Raw genomic sequence first — 22109 nt, forward strand, 5'->3', positions numbered from 1 at the left:
ATCGGATGGAAAAACTATAACGAACGCCAATCATATTGTTTTGCTAAGCATGAGTCTTCATTTCAGAATCTGGGATCGTGAGGGCTTGTTGAAATTTATGTATCTTGGTGCATGTATATATGAATTCAAAACTATATAAAGTCAATAAGAATGCATCTTGAGCAGTGCAAAAAAAAACACAGAAGGGTGTGACAACATTTTTGCCTAAAAATATACCCATTTTAATATAACATGCACTGACTTTCAGTACCTATAGCTACATGTATACAAATATTTATGAAAGAATGACCTGTATGCCAGAGACATAAGTATTTTTAATTAATCTGCACAACCCAATCAACTGACTTTGAACATGGAAATTTCGTGCAAACCAGTCGATTTATCAGTTAAACCCCTGTGATTGATCCTTTCGGGGTCCGTGAATCTTTTTTTTTTATTTCGGGATGTCGGGGTTTTGAATTTCTTTAAATTCGGGACCTCATCAGTATTTCATGTTTTTAAGCCTGGGATTTCAGGATGATGATCCCTCCAACCCCCACCCTCACTAAAAATTCATAAATATGCAGCTAATTTCTGGAGTTTATTTGGGATCTATTTGTAAGGTTAACTTACGAATGAATACATCATGAACCATAATTTTAGCACTTTACATATTAATTTAAAGTGAAACCTCCCCCCCCCCCTTTATTAGTTTTTCAGATAAACGAAGTCGAAGGTGTCAAGCAAGACAGGTGCAATTTTATAAATACAATTGAGAATGGAAATGGGGAATGTGTCAACGAGACAACAACCCGACCATAGAAAAAAACAACAGCAGAAGGTCACCAACAGGTCTTCAATGTAGGGCGAGAAATTCCCGCACCTTCAGCTGGCCCCTAAACATATATATTATAGTTCAGTGATAATGAATGCCATACTAAACTCAGGGCCGTAACTAGCCTCTTTTAATAGTGAGGCAAAACATATTCGCCGAGCGTAGCGAGGCGAAAAAATTTCGGCGAGGGGTCTGGGGCAAGGCCCCCAGAATCTCTGAAAAAAATAACGCAAAATCATGCATTCTGAGCGTTCACGGACTCTTTCTTACATTGAAACGCGATTAATTTCTAGCTTTTTTTTCGACAATATTCTGGTCTCAAAGCAAAAACGTAGATTTATTGTAATTTAAGACTTTTAGGTTTTAGGGGCAACATTAAAAGACCGTTATGTAGGATAAATTAAAAAATCGTATTTATCATAATTATTAATACCGGGTCTGTCTGTCTGCTCTTGTCTTGTGCTGACTTTGGTGATTTTTTATGACTAGATTTAAATATAGTGACAGTGCAGTATTATACCTTAAGTACTAGTACTGCTTAAGTCGACACTAGGAACCATCTTGACCTTCTTTTACGGTATTAATGATTATTGAAGTCCAAGACCCTCCAGCAACTATCAAGATGAAGAACAGGAATAAAAACTTTGACCATTGATCATTTGTATTTTTTCTATGCATTGACTTTTTGTGCGATTATATCCCGTGCACGTTTACTCCATATTCCTTTATTTTCTGTCTAAACACGACTTAATGCAAGTTTAACCCTTCAATGTAAAAGGTCATATGGCAATACATTGTTTTTTTTCAAATGATTTGATACCGGAAAATTGGTGGTCTTTCTTTAATTTAAACCATGTAAGCTATGTAGTTTTATCCACAGGAGCTTATGATACAGATATTTTTTTTAATATTTTGCTGTTAATTAAAATAGTATTTTTTCTATATTTATAATACATATCTATCACTTCTGTGCATGTCTTACCTATATATAGCTAGTTTCGAGTGATTTAAACGACTCAGAGAAAATACCCAATTTTACAATCCATACTAAGAAAAATTGCTGGTATTTTCTCGGAGTCGTTTAAATCACTCGAAACTAGGTGAGACATGCACAAAAGTGATAGATGGGTCATAGATATGTATTTTTAATATAGAAAATTGAATATCTTAATCAACGGGAAAAAAAGACAAAAAAATATTTGTATTTCTTTATATCAAGTTCAATTGAATGTAGGACAGAAAGTCACAGGACAAAAAGTCACAGACAAAAAGTCACGGACAAAAAGTCACAGGACAAAAAGTCACAATTCATTTTTTTCTGAATATTTTCTTTGAATAAAAAACACTTATTTCTACAAAAATATTTATGTATTTTTCTTGAACTATTGTATATAAACCAACATTGTAAACAAAATTTATCCAAAAATATCAAAGATGATCAAATAATTGTTAAAAAAACAAAATGTCAACGTGGCTTTGCACTTAAATGGCTTCATGGTGCCAAGAAATATACCCTTTGCATGATTAAAATCAGAGACATATATACACATGTGTATATATGTCTCTGTTAAAATTAAATAAATCTCCATTTTTCAAGGATAATGACACAATTCCTACACTGTAATATGAATTTATGTATTAAAAAGTAAATATTTCAAGATATTTCGCTTATATATTCAAATAATTGTCAACAAACTATTTGTGACTTTTTGTCCTGTGACTTTTTGTCCTATCAAATTTGTGACTTTATGTCCTGTGACTTTTTGTCCTGTGACTTTCTGTCCGTTTACCTTTTAATATCCATGCAGAAACGACATTGTTTTCTGTGTCCAGTATAGCATCGTAGATAGATATAGGAAGATGTGGTGTGAGTGCCAAAGAGACAACTCTCCATCCAAATAACAATTTATAAAAGTAAACCATTATAAGTCAATGTACGGCCTTCAACACGGAGCCTTGGCTCACACCGAACAAAAAGCTATAAAGGGCCCCCAAATTACTAGTGTAAAACCATTCAAACGGGAAAACCAATGGTCTAATCTATATAAAAAACGAGAGCATATTGTTAAAATATTTTCCCGCACAATATCTGGACATCGGTGGACATGCAACATTGCACACGTTTACAAATGAAAAACAACTCTCAGACTCTAGTCATAAAGTTGGACAATAAAAGAACAATAGGCAAATCCGAGACACAGAAGTACAAACAATAGACCACCAACTCCGAAAACTAAAAGTAAAATAGAAACAGACCACGAAAAAAATGCAGGGGCGACATCAGGGAGTGAGGAGAACTTGCTTCTTGCAAGACACTTTCCGTTAAAACAATTTGATATAAAGACAATCTTTTTTTCATTTTTTTTTTTTTTTTTGAAATTTCCAGCATGAGGCATTTGCCTCATTTGCCTCAATGTAGTTACGGCCCTGCTAAACTCCAAATGTACACGAAGAAACTATAATTAAAATAATACAAGACTAACAAAGGCCAGATGTTCCTGACTTGGGACAGGCGCAAAAATGCGGCGGGGTTAAACATGTTTATGAGATATCAACCCTAGCTCCCCTATACCTCTAGCCAATGTAGAAAAGTAAACGCATAACAATACCAAGAAATTGTATTTATTCAGTTCAATTTTAAGAGAAGTCCGAGTCTGATGTCGATGAGAGGGGGGATAGGAGGGGTCCTGATCCTGAAATCCCGGACTTAAAAAACGAATTCCCGAGGTCCCGAATTTAAATAAAATAAATCCCGATGTCCCGAAATCCGAAAAAAACGATTCCCGGATCCCGAAAGGGTCAATCCCGAAATCACGAGCTTAAAAACACCCGATCCCGGTGTCCCGTTCAATTCAAGAAAAGTAGTTTAAATAAAAAATATCAATTACAGTTCAAAAATCGTTCGTAATTGTGTCCGGTGATTTAGTATCATACCATCATAACATATATATGAGAAGAACCTAACCCGTGTCATGCCGTTATTCTCAACGATATATTTTTTTATCAGTTTGCAAATTTCCGAGGCCAGTCATTCTTATTTTGAAAAGGCAGTATTAATGATCATTAATAACGACAGAACTAATAATATACTCAACATTGAAAATGCGTCAGCGGAAACCAGTAACGTAATCGGGATACTTAGTCCGGATTCGGTTTTCCTTTTTTAGATGTTATGACGCAGACGACAAGGACGCTGGGTGCGATTGTTTATGAGAAATATTGACTTGGAGACGGACATTTGAATTAAAACAAATGGAATAAGATATGCAAACCAAGCAGAGGCGGATTATTTTCCGAGAAGAAGGTCGCTTTACAGCTTCAAAAATGGGGACGACTTGTCAAACAGTCAACGAAACAAGAGGCAGATTCAGATAACTTATTTTGGTAAATAATTAATAAATGGGTAGATCACTCAGATCGCTTAAACAAACACACTACATATATTAAGTATGTTGAAACGTTGCTAATCAGCGTTGACATATATTTATATACAAACAAACAAACATTCATAGCAAGACCGTTGACAACGATGTCAAGTCCGTTCGTCCTTGGCTTATTGCATGACAATTTTTACGGTCTCACTAATTAGCGACAACAAGAATTTTAGAGACAACAAGCGACAAGAAGCGACAACAAGGATTATTTTAGCGACAACAAGCGACAAGAAACTATTTAGCGACAAGAAAACATTTTTTTTTAATTAAAATTAATAATTGCAATAAATATTAAAAGAATATACAAAAGAAAATAATTTTAGCGACAAGAAAGTTAAAATTGATAGAAAAAAATGAAACATTATTTACATAATATTTTATCATCTATTATGAATAACAGCCAGTATTACGTTTAATTATTGTATTATGAGATTACTTTTCTTTGTGTTTTAGAGCATATTATTTATCTTATAATTTGTTTTTTAAAACTCTTTTCGTGCAATATATATTAAGCTCGCAAAATGAATTATTTGTGCATCATTGTCCTGAAAATATTGACACAAATTGTGAAATACAAAGAACTGAAATCAAACAGGAGGAAAAGAAAATTGAAATGTGAATGTTCACAATCTCTTTCTTCCTCACAAATGTTTCATTTCTTCGTCTATCTATATATATAATAAAACGTTTTAATTAGACATATCTGCTCGTATATTTAAAAAAAAACATTAAATACAAATTTCTTTATATCTAATAAAAAAAAAAATGTTTTCTTGTCGCTAAATAGTCTTCTTGTCGCTTGTTGTCGCTAAAATAATTCTTGTTGTCGCTTCTTGTCGCTTCTTGACGCTTGTTGTCGCTAATTAGTGAGACCCCAATTTTTAGTCCAAATAATTATGACGTCTTGAAAGGCTATTATAATTTTTTTCTTTGACGCCTTACTTCATATATGAAAATAAAGGGTTGGGTAACAGAACCCCATCAGCATTAAGTAGCTTCCCATACTAATTAAATTAGCCTTTCCCCAGTAATCTACAGGCCAGGAGCTCAATTTTTGAAATTTTTTAGTTAGATTCTGTTGGCTGAGAGCAATTTTACTAGCCTGGGCTGCCACTCAGCGTGAAGACTGCTTCAGTGGCGGATCCAGAAATTTTCATAAGTGGGGGCCCGCTCCAGTCACGCTTCAGTGATTCCCTATATAAGCAACAAAATTTTTTTCCAAAAAGGGGGGCCTGGGCCCCCCCTAAATCCGCCTCTGTGCTTCCCCACTCCCCACCCCCAAGATTAATTGTCTTTGACTTTATTCAAGATAAAATGTATGAATTAGTTACATTGTACAATGACATAGTTGACTGAGTTGTAGCACTAGACATAGTTAATAGACACTAAAATTAAAATATGTTTTACATAATACATTTTTACAGAAGGGGGCAGGACCTTTTTCGTGTTTTTAAGCCCTGGATTTCAGGATCATGACTCATTCGACCCCCCTCATTACATGTTTACTAAAAATTTTAATTTAAGAATATAAAATCATGAATATTGTCATGATATTTTGATAATACAATGTACATGTACGGTACCATATATGAATAGAATCTGATGTGTCAGCGCAGAAGTGGATCCAAGGGGAGGGTTCTTGGGGTTGGAACCCCCCTTTTTTTGGTCGATTAATGCAATTGAAATGAGACATATATTTGGAACCCCCCCTTTTAAAATGGCTGGATCTGCCCTGCAGTGGTTGTCCTCTGTTTATGTAGTTATACCCCACGCAATATTGCGTATATAATGTTTTTGACCCGTCAGTCCTGTTTCTTGTCATAGCAACTCCTCTTGAACCAAACAACATAATTTCACGAAACCTTTTTAGATAATAAGGACATTATATGTAGATGTGCATATCAACAGGAAATTACGATTCATTTTTTTTTTCAAGAAGTTGCGCCCCTTTGAACTTTTTTGCTTTAATGTACTACTGCAACAGTTTGTCATCGCAACTCCTCTGAAACCACACAACTGAATTTCATTAAACTTTGTAGATAATAAGGACATACAACGTAGATGGGCATACCGACATGAAATTACAATTTAATTTTTTTTCCAGGAGTTACGCCCCTTTGAACTAGTTTGCTGTAATATACTACTGCAACAGTTCATCATCGCAACTTCTCTGAAACCATACAACAGAATTTCATGAAACTTTTTAGATAATAAGGACATACTCATAATGTAGATGTGCATATTGACAGGAAATTATGATTCAATTTTTTTTTCTCATTCTATTTTCTTTTCTTATTTAATTTCTCCAATGACAATGTGGGGACGTACATGTAGGGTATGTGGGCCCGCTCACTAAGGTTCTTAATTCATATATGTTTCTCAATTCTTGTTTTTATATAGATTAAACCATTGGTTTCCCTGTTTGCATGGTTTAACACTAGTAATTTTTGGGGCCCTTTATAGCTTGCTGTTTGGTGTGAGCCAAGGCTACATGTTGAAGGATGTACCTTTACCTATAATGGTTTACTTTATTTTTCATAAATTGTAAATTGGATGGAGAGATTTCTCATTGGCACTCATACCACATCTTCCTATATCTAAAGATTACATACCACATCTTATTTATATATATATATGCTACATGTATGTAACTACTTGGACTATGGATATTGGATACCTGATTGATCATATGCAGTCTCGTTATATTGTTTCGTAATCCAACATAAGTTTGTCTCGACTAAATATTATGAAAGTGCTACTACATATATACATTGTACACAATGCTTATTACCACAAAGCACAGATTGAGGTTGAAATTTCGTGGAGTCAAAGAGATATGCCCCATTATTAGAAAAAATGGCTGAATCTAGTTTCTGTTCTCTATCTTAAGTATGTCTCATACAAATGTTTAAAACTTATGCTTATAATCACAAAATGAATCCTGCATCTGTATACATGTATGTTTACAAAATTCCAATGCCAAAAGCAATAACATTTTGAAGTTTAAACCTTTTTTAGAACTGTCAAATTGATATAAATCTAAAAAAAAGATACCATGCTAATTTCAAAATTAGCAGATGCAGCATGCAAATGATGCAATATGAATGCCAATGTCACACACACATGACATTGGCAACTATCCACCTGATGGTCAAGTAAATTTTGTAAAAATATTTGCAGATTATGCAAATTATTTGTACATGTATGCATGAAAATTAAGTATATTTTTTTAATTTTTCAGTGCCAATCACTATTCCAACAACTGAATATAAATGGGTAAGTATTAGATACTGTTTTGTAGCAAACAATTATAAGCTGTAGCTATCAATTTGTCATGTATGATGTACATGTACATGTACATTGTAAATTCTCATAATGACATTTCCACTTGCTGATTGAAAAATGTGTCATTTTGCCTGCATCAGAAGAAGGGGTAAACAAACAAGATAAATAATTGGTCAGCCTATACTTGCCATGGCCTTGTGTTGGCACGTCAACAATATAAAAAAGAAGATGTGGTATGATTGCCAATGAGACAACTGTCCACAAGAGACCAAAATGACACAGACATAAACAACTATAGGTCAATGTACAGCCTTCAACAATGAGCAAAGCCTATACGGTACCCCATAGTCATCTATAAAACGCCCCGATGTTTATGTTCAAAAAGACAAGATCAACAAATAGGTCATAAGGTCAAATAGCTGGAATGAAAATTACCTTAAAATCATGCATCATATCAGCAATTTGGGGAAAACTAGCGATAGTTGGTCGTTAAACTATATACTGAAAAACTTGTTTAACTTCAAATTTGATCGCAAAGTCAACCAATACTATAGCAACAGTACAAAAATTGTCTTGCCAACTCCTTCCATGAGTTGTTAATCTTAAAAAGAATGGTCATGATGATACAGAAAAATTAAAAGAGACATTCAAAACTTACAAGAGGAAGTGAAACTTATGTCTTACAAAACAAAAAAACAACCATAAGTCCACACACCACTATTTAGAAAACTAATTATAAAAGACTGAACAACAGTAAACCACCAAAAACAAGAGGCGACATGTTTAATAGCAGATTCACAATCACGTAAATAAGTATTGTTGACCCTGATTCCGCGCCATAGCCACACATATACATGTATATACTATTTAAAGACTGTAACAGTTAAACATAAACTTCATAATCATCTATTTAAGGGAGGGTAAAAAAAATCTAAACTTTTTTTATATACTAATTTATGTAAAACTATTATTATTTTTTCTTTCTTAGGTTTATCAAATATGTTCTTTGGTGTATGATCAGATCCTGTATATACTATAGTATAGATCTAACAAGCTTTTAAAAGAAAAGAAAATTATGTTTTAGGTAAATATAAATGATGCATACATTGTATATATATAGGATACATTGAGTTATTCAAAGACAATTTCCAAACATGTCTACAAAATTTATCATTTACTATATATATATTACTTTAATGATGTTTGCTTGTCATGTTTTGTGATTTTTGTCAGATTATCAGAATCCTCAGGTTTTATTCATTTATCGTCTTTAAAAAATTCCCCCAATTAACCCCCATTTTTCTTTCTATAAATCTTTTAGATGTAAAACTATATGCCATCTGTCATGTCTGGAAAAGTCTTATAAAATCTTTGTTATTTTTTTAATAGTTTTTATACGACCGCAAAAATAAAAAAAAATTTGGTCGTATATGGTATGATGTTGATGTCGTCCGAATACTTTTAGTTTTCGCACTCTAACTTTAGTAAAAGTGAATAGAAATCTATGAAATTTTAACACAAGGTTTATGACCACAAAAGGAAGGTTGGGATTTTTTACCATTCAGCATTGTTCTGACAGTGATAACAAGCACCTTTTGTTACATTTTAATATTTTATGATGTATTTAAATGAGTAGTTATTGTTGCAAACTCCATTAGAAATTTGAATTGAGATCAGTTTTGGAAAAAGGGAAAGGGGGATGTGAAAAAAAAATATGCGGAGCATCTGGTTTAGAACTTAAATTGACATTGATAAAGCTATAAAAAATCAAAGAGAGAACATTTTCCTGCCAAAATTTAAATGGCTAATATCTGGAAAACAAGCACATTGGCCTATATATTTTTTTTGTTTTTTAGTTCCTTTATTAATCACCTATCGATATGCATTCTATGTACTAGTATTAAGAAAAGCTTGATATTTTGAAACTGAGTAGGGAACTTCCATAAATTAAAATATATTTGGTGTGTCAGATGATTTGCATATCTGTCCGGCAGTATTAATCTGAATCTTGGTCTGTCTTCAGCCGTTAACTTTGTAGAGTGTCCTTTGTTTGAAAAGTACATATACCAAGGTGAGCGAGACACAGGTTCTCTAGTTTTTATCAACTGTACAGTTTTTCCTTATCTATTGTCTTCGTGCTGGCTGCTAGCATGTCTTATATTTATGGTTCATTTAATTTGTCAATATTAATTTTGTGTGTGGTTTGGTTGGTTTCTCAAATACTGCATTAGCAATAGATCATCTGTATATAATATATGGTTTATACTATGTTTGTAGGATGAATATGTCTGTCTGTTAGGTTTTATCTGCCCCTCATCCTTTATCATGGTTCATAGGACAATGTTAATTTTTTTAGGTATGGTCTATTTTTCAGATACTACTACATTTGTACTATATACAATTGGGTCAAATATATGTATTGTATGGAATATTGTAAGGTGTACCTGTGTCATCTGACCTTGACCTCATTCTTTGTTCATTGGTTAGTGTTAGTTTTCATGGTAATGTCTTTTTCCCAGATACTATAATCAATCTATCAACTATATATGTAGCTAGGAATGATTGCATAGTGTAGGTGGTGTCTGCAGTGTTCATTTGACCTAAACCTCATTTTTAGCTCACCTGGCCTTGGCCAAGTGAGCTTTTCTCATCACTTTGCATCCGTCGTTGATAACTTTTACAAAAATCTTAACCTCTGAAACTACTGGGCAAAATTAAAGCAAACTTGGCAACACTCATCATTGGGGTATCTAGTTTCAAAAATGTGTCTGGTGACCCAGCCAACCAACCAAGATGGCCACCATGGCTAAAAAATAGAACATAGGGGTAAAATGTAGATTTTGACTTATATCTCTGAAACCAAAGCATTTAGAGCATAATTCAAGATCTACCTGCCCTGAAATGTTCAGATGAGTAGAACAACCGGTTGTTGGGTTGCTGCCCCTGAATTGGTAATTTTAAGAAATTTTGCAGATTTTGGTTATTATCGTGAATATTATTATAGATCGAGATAAGCTGTAAACAGCAATAATGTACAGTAGAGTAAGACCTACACATAGTTAAGGAATAAAATGGTCAATTGACCCCTTAAGGAGTTATTGCCCTTCATAGTCATTTTTTTTTAATTTTCACAATATTTTTTTAACTACTGAGCCAAGTTCATTAATTTATAGATAGATATAATTGTAAGCAGCAAGAATGTTCAGTATAGGTAGATCTACACACACATCACCATCACCAAAACACAATTTTGTCATGAATCCATCTGTGTCCTTCATTTATGATATGCACATAGACAAAGGTGAGCGACACAGTCTCTAGTTATGATACATACTGATAAGTCAATGTACAGTTTTCTAACTTGTATAAAAATTAGATTATATGTGGTACGATTGCCACTGAGACAACTCACCACAAGAGACTGTACAGCCTTTAAGAATGACCAATGGTCAGTTACTCAGATATGATATTAGCAATAGGCTAATTTGGTGTATTGCGTTACAGTAATTCACTGATACATGTATATCAGACTTTTTAGTTTTGAGATAAGTAAAGCAGACTTGTGTTTATAAAAAGGACATATCTCCATTCCTGACAAACATCTACATATATTCATGCTGGGATTTGAATAAAAATTATGTTTAAGTATACTTTGCTATTCCATTAAAAAAAAATGATTTCCCACGGTCCACCAAACTACATTTTCTTTTGTTTTTACATTACAGCTGCTGAAGAAATCTTTCAAAGGATGGATTGTTGATTATGAACAACAGGATTATATCATCATGACCTTGGAATCTTACAAGGAGAAGTTCAAGTAAATGAAGGAATTCATGTGCAAAAATTACAATATTGTAAACAGGAGAACAGTTTAAATAATACTAACAGTACTAGTTAAACAGTTTTGTAAGACCAAGAGCAAGGCAGAGTAAACTTGAAGTGTATATATGTCAACCACAAGTACATTTAAATACCACATAATGCTAATGAAATAAGAACTATGGTACACACATTTTGTATGATTGTGAATATCGGGTCCCAAAATAAATGCAGTTGTTAAATAAATAGAATTGAAATAACCAAATTTGTAGTGTTTATATGACCATCATATTTTGAGGTCTTTTTGCAAATTCTATCAGAACCAACCAACCAACAATCAATTCAAATCACAATTGTAGTGAAAAAAAATTCCATTGACCAACAGAAAAAGATGATGTCTAATCCTTAATACATGTACCTTTTCTTCTTCACATTGGCTTGAGTATAACCAATTCTTTTCAATATAAAAAAGGAGATATTGGGTATACATCAATCAAACCAGCATAAAGACCAAAAGACATCTTTAACATGTTTAAGGCAAATAGTCCATTCTAAATGGTAATTGATAATCTTTCTTATGAGGGTTTTTTCATGGATGTAGATCATTTGTATAGGCTGTCATAAAATATTGTGCTTCAATTCTAATTGTAAGATAGCGCACAGTAAATGTATGCCTTGCCAAAAACAGTTATGGAAGGGAGGCAAAGGTTGAAAAGGACAGACAACACTATCATATTTAAATGTTGTCATTTTGATTTCCAACTAAATACTACAAGGATATACTCATTGATTTTATATATACATACATGAAGATATGTAAAAGAATCAAATTGTTAGTGTTTACGTAAGAAAAGACAAATATCTATGGTTTATCCATTTATACCAACCAGAAAAAAAACTCCAAAAAATCATATATATAATGTGTTTGGAATTTTTTTGGATGTTGTGGACAACAAAAAATGTTAAACAGATGATGCGTTACCCCATACAAAAAAAACTTTCATTAAACTGGTGTAGATGCAAAAAAAAACAAGAACATACATATTATGGGTGCTGTGGAAAAAAACCCCATGTAAAACAGGTTTTGAAGACTACAAAAACATGTATAAATAGTTGTTGCAGAGAAAGAAAAAACATACGTAAAACAGGTGTTGGAGGACAAAAAAACATGTAAAACGGGTGTTGAGGACATAAAAAAACATACGTAAAACGGGTGTTGAGGACATAAAAAAACATACGTAAAACGCATGATTTGTTAGAAATTAACAGGCGTTTAACGTGCGTTTACACGTAAAACGGGTGTTATACGTACAATTTTAACGCACGTTTAACGTTCACACACGTATTACGTGCGTTTAACATACGTAATTCATACGTTTCAAACGGGCGTTTTACATGCGTGGTCCTCAATATGCGTTTTACGTACGTTTTATAACATACGTAAAACGCCTGTTTTACGCATGAAAAACGGGTATGCAATTTTTGCTGTGTAAGTAATGCCCCTAACTGATGGGTATTTATTGTATTAGAACTACAAAAGTAATGATCTCTGAGGAAAATTCAAAACGGAAACTTCATAATCAAATGGCAAAATCAAAAACTCAAACACACAAAACGAATGGACAACAACTGTGATACTCCCGATTTAGCACAGACATTTTCCTATGTAAAAATGGTGGATTAATCCCAATTTTATAGCTATTTAAACCTCTCACTTGCATGACAGACGCAACAAATTCCATTATACTGACAACAATGTGTAAACAAAGCACACCAATAATAGGTAAACATATCACATATAAATGTACGGCAGTCAACATTGTGTCGTAATCTTAATCATTGCACAAAAAAAAAAACAATGTAAAAAAAGCAGAAAAAGACATATTGACAAATTAATGCGCAAATGAATTAAAAAGGACTCAAAATTTAAATAGCACAATAACACAATTACAGAATGTAAAAGAACACAGCCACGTTCGTTCTTATGTTGTACTGTTATACCACTGTCCCAGGGGGAGGGTTGGGATCCCACTAACATGTTTAACCCCGCCACATTACTTATGTATGTGCCTGTCCCAAGTCAGGAGCCTGTAATTTCAGTGGTTGTCGTTTGTTTATGTGTTACATATTTGTTTTTCGTTCATTTTTTTATATAAATAAGGCCGTTAGTTTTCTCGTTTGAATTGTTTTACATTGTCTTATCGTGGTATTTTATAGCTGACTTTGCGGTATGGGCTTTGCTCATTGTTGAAGGCCGTACGGTGACCTATAGTTGTTAATGTCTGTTTCATTTTGGTCTCTTGTGGACAGTTGTCTCATTGGCAATCATACCACATCTTCTTTTTTTTATATATGTATAAACAAAATACAAAACGGTATACAGACAAACCGCATTCACGAAAATGAAACACAAAAACACAAAAATTATCATAGAAAAACAACACAATTACGCCATGTATAAGAACAGAACCACTCTTAAATAATGGATATCCTCAAAAACAGTTTAAACAGTAGAAATAATATTCATAAAGGCAAATAAAAGAATATTATAACAAGTTATAATGATGATAAAAAAACGTCAGCACTCAGAATATATTCTTCAAAACAGTCGTGTGCTAGTATTATTTGTGAAGTTAATATCTATCAACAAGGTCTTGGTACCTTTCGATGAACTTTTCTAGAAAATGGACTTGACATTCCTTGACATACCCCTGGTTCATCTTATCCCAGGCATAGATTACCTTAGCCGTATTTGGCACAACTTTTTGAAATTTTGGATCCTCAATGCTCTTCAACTTTTTACTTGTTTGGCTTTATAAATATTTTGATATGAGCGTCACTGATGAGTCTTATGTAGACGAAACGCGCGTCTGGCGTACTAAATTATAATCCTGGTACCTTTGATAACTATTTACACCACTGGGTCGATGCCACTGCTGGCGGACGCTTCGTCCCCGAGGGTATCACCAGCCCAGTAGTCAACACTTCGGTGTTGACATGAATATCAATAATGTGGTCATTTTTATAAATTTCCTGTTTACAAAACTTTAAAGTTTTCAAAAAACTAAGGATTTTCTTATCCCAGGCATAGATTACCTTAGCCGTATTTGGCACAACTGTTTGAAATTTTGGATCCTCAATGCTCTTCAACTTTTTACTTGTTTGGCTTTATAAATATTTTGATATGAGCGTCACTGATGAGTCTTATGTAGACGAAACGCGCGTCTGGCGTACTAAAATATAATCCTGGTACCTTTGATAACTATCATCAACTTTCTACTTAAACACTGATGACGTCACATTATTTCCAGTTTTATTGGTTTTATTAAAACACCAGACAGACATTGTATTTTTACTAAACACAAGAAATTATTTCGTGTTGAAACTGTAATTGTATTATATGAATTATACGACATTATTCCCAGTCAAAATTAAATTCGTCTCGTTGGTTTGTGTTTTTTAAAGACATAGACATTAATTTCAGTTGTAACTGGAATTGTTTTGTGTCAATTCTAGTATCAATATAATTACATGATTTATAATTGTTTTAAAAAGCAATATACAACACCAAATGCAAATTACAATTTTATTTTATTGACATAACTAACATAACTAATGCTGTAAATAAAAAATATAAAAATATAGTATTTAGACTCATTTTTGTCAAATTTCTGTGATATGAAGTACCTATGTGATCATAGAATTAAACACATACTGGTTAATTGTCCAAATTTATCATGAGGCAATTTAAAATAGCTGACATTTTCATTGGTCATGTATAAACTACATAATAATTGTGAAATATTAATTTCCAATTACTGTTTGAAAATATATATATATTTATTATTATAAGCAGAATTTTTGCATGTTAAAGACGTCGGATTACAATGAGACCTGGTATACTTTTTTTGTTTTTTTTATTAACTATCATATTAATGATTTAACTATCTCGAAACTTTTATAAACAGTTATCAACGTAGGTTCAATTTGGGAAATAAAATATAGATTCCGTACTGTTAGTTCCAGATCACGCAGTGCGTTAAGCTTTCCTCTGTTATCTCCTAATTGGTAGAAACACAAAAAATGTAAAAGATGACAATAAACAACAGGGGGAATAAGTAACACAATTTCATTTATTAACGGTGTCAGTTCATTTGGTAATAAATTGAACGGATATTGAAAACATATACTTTCAATTATTAAATGTTTATGAGTAAGCAATAACCCATATCTTTGATTTATATCCTGAAATACAGTCTGTTCAGCCAAACTGTTGTCCGCATAAAGCTTTATCTTATCTGGTGTACAGTTAGATAAACTATAATTTATCATATCGCTACATTCCTGAAATTTTTTACATTTATAAAACAAAGATGCCATCAATAACCAAGAGGAAACTGAATCTGAATGTAACGCAATCTTGAAACACCCAAACAATTTCTTGTATTGTTTATGAAAAAGTGTGTTTCTTTGTGACAGGTTACAAAGAACAGAGGACTGTATATATTCCCTGGAGTATACAGATAGCATATAATTACACAATTCCCGATTTAACAAATATCTATTACTACTCGCAAGACTTTTCAAGACACCATACACTGAATATGATGCGACGCCGGCAATACTTGTATACAAGAAACACGACACTGCTGATGATTTAAGTGCCATCCCATGTGCATTTACTTGTGCTAATCTGTAGTTCTGAAATGTTGACGTATCAAACAAAGAAGTCCAAGGTGATTCATAAATAAACCGAAGTGTATCTAGTAATGCTTTATATTCATCATCAGTAAATCTGTTTTCAAACAAATTGTTTTCTGGGATAAAGTAATGAAGACATGTTTCATATTCCACACAGTAAACAAGTCTTTTGATACAGTCCAAGAAACAAGAAATCATATTCTCGGGTTTCCATTCAGTTTGAGGTAATTCGTCACTCAACCAGAACATTATTGTTTTCAGAAAATAGGAACAAAGAACTTCACCGTGTCGAAGTTTGATGATGTCCTTTAAAATAATTTTTATTAACGCATAGCATAATAACTGAGTATGCGTAAAAGAATGAATCAACAATTTTTCTGTAAGTCCTCATTTGGAGAATTTTTACATCCAATAGGAACAAATAAAACTCCCCCTTCGACAACCGAAGAAACAAGCGTGTCCTGTGGCCCAGCTATGCGGGATCTGTGACTCCATTGTTGAGCTGGTGTGATCCATTCTTCACATCTTAAACACATTGCCTGATCAAATTCACCACAGACGTGAATAATAAAACCAACATACAAGTAATTTTCCCGAAAACATTTACTTGAGACGTACGTTTCTTCTCCGACAGTCTCACACCAGTCGTAAAATATCTCAAATTTAAGGTCTGATTTGTCAACTAACTTAAGTTTTGAAAATCCAGGTTTTGTGTCATTGGTATCCATATTCAATATTATGATACTTGAAGCAGACTGGATATCTTTAAAGTTTTCGTAGACGCGAATTGATCTTAAAATAAGCATCTGATCGTAACCACTACCCTTGAGATCTAGACCTTCTGCTTTACAACCACTACTTATAGAGGTGATTTGGTTAATATAAGTGGCACAGTCCAAACTAGTGAATATGTTTCTTCTTGTCTTCACAACGTCAGGAGAACCGATTATATCACATATTAAGTAATTATAAAACTGAAGCGATAGAGTCTTGTCAATTAAATTCATATTACAACAGATCTAAAAGGAAATGATTAAATTTGAAATTTATTTTGATATAAGTGTTACTTCTTTTTTTCAAATATTTTAGCAATACACACAAAGTTATTTGTCGCAGCCTTATATGGATATTGAATGTGTTGCACAACGTTTGAAATGAAATCAATATTCGGAATATATGCATCAATTGTTTCTTCAAGGTATTAAACTTAAGTTTGCGTTACATAGAGACAAAACCAGTATATATACATTTGACACGTGGAAAATCTTAACCAAAAGGAATAAAGTGTATAACAATTTAACGATGTTTAATTCTTTTTTTTAGTTATGTTGTTCACCTAACTTACTGTGCGTAGAGACTATGAATAACACAATATATTTGGCGTTGATTTTAAGCATTGAGCTTTCCTTGGAAATTCTTATTTAACAATTGAAAATGATTTGACTCATAAGATTGATTTAAAGCAAAACTATCAAGTAATATTTACTCTTAAGACACACATAACTGATCTGTTAGTACTCCTATATCCAGAAAGCTAGTTTGAAGCAAATAGCAACTCATAAAAATGCTGCATCGAAGACAAAACGTTACTTTTTAAAATTTTGGAATCAAATTCTGCTGCCAATATTCATCATCTTCCTTCTTATTCTCTGCTATTAACAATATAGATATTAAAGTTATATACAAAGTTAAACCAATCTCTATTTTAAAATAAGTTCTAGCCTCCGAAGTCAGCATATTGTAAGTATATTTGTCGAACTTAAAAGCTTTAGAAATCAATTAGCTGCAGCATAGGATCCAAAATGTTCTATAGCAAAAAGTTATTAATGATGCTATTGAATCAACTTGAAACAACTTTCTGAATCTACAGGGATGGCAGACAAATGAAACATATAGAAATATTGAAAATTTCACCAATATTGACATAACAACACTATTATGATGATATTCGAGGGATCATTTCTTCGTCATTTTTAGTAATGTGCCAAAAAGAAGTTACTTTGTATTGATAATAACTCACAACTGTGTTTATACGATTTTTTAGTAGTTTTGACTTGGTTATAAAAGAAAACAGTCAAAATATCTAGGTCATTTTTTTATTCGCAGAAATATTTAAGCTTAGTTATGAATTTCATTAATTCATTCAATTAAAATTTGTTATATCAATTCTTTTGTATAACACATTTTTTTTATGTATATGAAGAAACGAATATAGCTTGAGGTCAGTATACCTTTTTTTTCAAGGGTTTTTAAAGCAATATTATGAACAGTTGATACTGATTACTACCAAATTATAATGTACGTACGCAAATGTCTGATCTGTGGTGTGATTTGTATAATATTTCGATGAAATGAATTTTATCTGCCAATAACAATTACTCGTTTGTTTACAAGGAAATCATTGCCTACTGGTTCACAGGGAAGCCAAAGTCTGACGATCAGGAAAATTTTTTTACACCAATGATATTTACATATCTAGTTGACCTGGTTATATGAATTTCTATTTATTATTATCGGTCCAGTAAAAGACGTGTGCAATCTATAATAATGAAACCAAAGGCTCAAATACTGTCCTTATTTCCCCATAAATGAAAGTTAGTAGTATGTTTATTGCATAATGCAAGGGCTGTATTCTTAGGCAAAACATGCAATATTAAAAATGTCTGATTTATACAAGGAAAGAAAGGATCTTAACGAAAGTCAATAAATTGTTTTGTCACTGCATTAGTGATTTTTTTATTTCTAAAAACAAATGATTGTTTAATTGATGCATTTGTACGGATAGACTATATATACCATACAGCAAGGCAGTATACCTACGCACATTTATGATCTTTGAATTGGATGATATAATATCGTCATCAACATATAACAGTGGGAAGGCAAACGCCTGAATATGACAGATAAAGGTAAATCTATCGACACAAAAAGTACCCGTATGTAAAATGTATACGCCGACAAACAGCACCACCTATATTTTTTTCTACGGCATCTTTGAGATAGTTATCAAATGTATCAGGATTATAATTTAGTACGCCAGACGCGCGTTTCGTCTACATAAGACTCATCACTGACGCTCATATTAAAATATTTATAAAGCCAAACAAATACAAAGTTGAAGAGCATGTAGGATCCGAAATTCCAAAAAGTTGTGCCTAATACTGCTAAGGTATTCTTTGCCTGGGATAAGAAATCCTTAGTTTTTCGAAAAATTCCAAGTTTTGTAAACAGGAAATTTATAATTATGACTTCATTATTGATATGCATGTCAACACCAAAGTGTTGACTACTGGGCTGGTGATACCCTCGGGGACGAAACATCCACCAGCAGTGGCATCAGACCAGTCGTGTAAATAGTTATAAAGGTATCAGGATCATAATTTAGTACGACAGACGCGCGTTTCGTCTACATAAGACTTATCAGTGACGCTCATATCAAAATATTTATAAAGCCAAACAAATACAAAGTTGAAGAGCATTGAGGATCCAAAATTTCAAAAAGTTGTGCCTAATACGACTAAGGTAATCTATGCTTGGGATAGGAAAATCCTTTGTTTTTCGAAAAATTCCAAGTTTTGTAAACAGGAAATTTTTAAAAATGACTTAATTATTGATATTCATGTCAACACCGAAGTGTTGACTACTGGGCTGGTGATACCCTCGGGGACGAAACATCCACTAGCAGTGGCATCGACCCAGTGGTGTAAATAGTTATCAAAAATTTCAGGATTATAATTTAGTACGCCAGACGCGCGTTTCGTCTACATAAGACTCATCAGAGACGCTCATATCAAAATATTTATAAAGCCAAACAAATACAAAGTTGAAGAGCATTGAGGATCCAAAATTCCAAAAAATTGTGCCTAATACGGCTAAGGTAATTTATGTCTGAGAAAGATGTCCCGTTCTGTAGTAAATTAAAATATTACATTAACTAAAACATAGAAAAGTAAGTGTAAAAAACAAATTGAAAGATATATTTGCAGATGACTGGTTATGCGTGATACGCTGGCAATGTGCGCTATGTCCTTTAATCCAAGATTAAAAATAAGTTTGTTTCCGACGTCAAAATGGCGACTTTCAATGTTTACATTTTTTCATCTATTTATAAGCTGACACAATTTTGTGTCAAATCATTTATTAGCAATTTCATTATTGATCTTTGAAGATCATCCAATTACATATACCGTTAGAAAGTGGTTACACATTACCAGCCATCCTTACAAAGAAGCCATGTGTTTTTTAGGGATACCTTGGGAATGTTGTGTATTCAAAAGTTACGGTAAAAATCAATGTTATCTTCATTATATTTCCATGCATACACAAGTCATAACAGCAAATTCATTCATAACAGACCCCATAAGGTAAACAGACATAAATAGATAATAATAGTGCATTGACTTGACATATCAACGATATAAGGATGAGGCTTAGAAATGGGAATATGCGAGGCTGTGCCGAGCATTTTCCTCGTTTCGGGCCGAATCCTTATATCGTTGATATGTCAAGTCAATGCACTATTATTGTCTTTATACTGCAATCTAAAAAAACATTTTCGATTGATGTTTATTGTGTTAATGTTATTTTTTTAATTTAAATATTAGGAAAAATCCCCCTTTAAAAAGGCCTCATATCACACAGACGGAGAAATATAAAACACGATGAAATGTACATCATTACCGCAATCAATGATGAACGAATTCGTTGCAGACTAAAATATCAACAATAAATATAAAACATAATGATTTATAGGTTGCGAACAAAAAAATATTAATAAGTGAAATATGTTTTCCCAAAAATTGCAAAAGAAACAAGTTTGAGTCGTTAAACGCATCGTTGTTTACATTGGAAACAGGAACAGGTTGAAGAGGTCGTATGAATAATTAAATATAATTTCGACAATTTCTATTTAAATATTCATGAGGAAAAGGGATATCGGTTCAGTGACTGTATATGACATAGAAATATACAGTCAACGCATTTTGACTGCTCAAATAGAACGAGTGCAGTATAAATGTATTTAAATGTCTGCTTTAGCAAAAATTCATGTGAATAAGCCTGATGGGTCGTTTTGAATTCAAGCACAGAAGACGAACACGTGGTAAATTGTTTATGTTTGACAGTTTGTTTACCTTAAATGCACGTTGATGTTACTATATACTTAGCCATAACCTTTATCGTGTTATACTTTCAAGAGTTTATAATACATCTTGCCCAAGAAATACGTCTAGGTAAGTGCAGTGACTTCCTTTACTAGGTCTTTAAATAATTAATGATGTTTACAAATTACCATGACTTTTTTTCTGTACATTATACAGCATTTATTTGCATTTGATATATTTCCTTTACATGTACATTTTATGTACACAAAGAACAATAGAGTAAATGAACATACATGGGTTTAATTCCCACCCTTGGTATAAATTTTGAGACTCATACATGACAGGTTGGAACAAAAAGAGCAGATTGCAATTGACAATAGTGTAATGCTAAAATGCTGATTGATGGGGCCAAGTCCTCAACATCATTTGTTTTCTAGTATACAGCTTCTCTACGGATTAGTAAGGGAATACTTTAATATAGTCCAGTGGCTAAGCCCTGTGTTTTTTGTCTCTTTGATATTTCCTTATAAATATTATTTTGAAAAGTTAAGCACAAGTGCCAAATTTAATTGGCTTTTATTCAAGAAAACCTAGAGGTATTGACAAATATTGCTATTTATATTACACTCATATGCTGCAAAGCTTAGCGAAAGGTAGTGCGACGTAATCAGTCAAACAAACTTTATTAGAATAACTCGTAAAGGAACGATCGTTTTCATTGGTCAATTCAAACATTCGACCTCACACCTGCGAAAATAGATCACGCGTACTATAAGTTGAATGGAATGATCAGTATTCACGTAGCCGGTCAAGGTTGTTATAACCTTCCATCGTCGAATTCACGAACGTGATTGTGTTCTTGATTATCCCATAGCAATTCTAGCTTTTATACATGTGCATGTAAAATTCATTGAATTATTAATTTTCTGCAAAAGTAAAATTTTAAAACTTATT

The 22109-nt window shown here is 32.7% G+C and overlaps 1 protein-coding gene and 1 long non-coding RNA gene across 2 annotated transcripts in view; one reads left to right on the forward strand and one right to left on the reverse strand.

Moving 5' to 3' along the window:
- The window catches only part of LOC139498786 (uncharacterized), a 598641-nt gene that overhangs the window by 347166 nt on the left and 229366 nt on the right, over nucleotides 1-22109 (reverse strand). The window lies entirely within an intron of this gene.
- Nucleotides 4047-11617, forward strand: LOC139498776 (uncharacterized). The gene is made up of 4 exons (XR_011658010.1): nucleotides 4047-4198; nucleotides 7490-7524; nucleotides 8522-8617; nucleotides 11259-11617. It is a non-coding gene; the product is annotated as an uncharacterized lncRNA (long non-coding RNA).

Source organism: Mytilus edulis, chromosome 12 (genome assembly GCF_963676685.1).
Source record: "Mytilus edulis chromosome 12, xbMytEdul2.2, whole genome shotgun sequence".
Lineage (NCBI taxonomy): Eukaryota > Metazoa > Mollusca > Bivalvia > Mytilida > Mytilidae > Mytilus > Mytilus edulis.